This window comes from Penaeus monodon, chromosome 28 (assembly GCF_015228065.2).
Source record: "Penaeus monodon isolate SGIC_2016 chromosome 28, NSTDA_Pmon_1, whole genome shotgun sequence".
Lineage (NCBI taxonomy): Eukaryota > Metazoa > Arthropoda > Malacostraca > Decapoda > Penaeidae > Penaeus > Penaeus monodon.
The window spans coordinates 24,525,625-24,526,133 of NC_051413.1; positions in this window are offsets into that span (position 1 = coordinate 24,525,625).

A 509-nucleotide genomic window follows, 5' to 3' on the forward strand; every position below is an offset into this window, starting at 1 on the left:
TTTTTCTTCTCGTTTTCTTATTTTTTCCTCTTTGTTTTCTTTATTCTCCTTCTTCGTTTCCGTCTCCTTTGTATTCGTTTCATTATTAAAAAAAAAAAAACTCATGTTCGTGATCATGATGAATATCGTTTCATTTTCCCGATTGTGTCGTTATATTTTTCTGATATGGTTCATTTTTCTTTTTCTTTCACTTCTGCAATGTGTGTTCTCTACTAATTTACTTTGAATATACATCATTTGAGTGATTGGTCATAACAGACCTGATATTTTCTCTTCAGCTAAAGAAATGTCATCATCTTCACCATCCTTATCATATCCGGAATAACAAGAAAGCAATTCTCCATCGTCATGATCACTGTCACTATCATTTTTTTTTTCCTTTTTCTTTTTCTCTCGTACCATTAATCAGGTATAATTTTTTTGAGTTAATGATTTCCTAACGATCAAAGTTTCGGACACTACTGTTCGAATGCGTTGGTGCCGTCATTTTACCCACCTATTAACCTCCA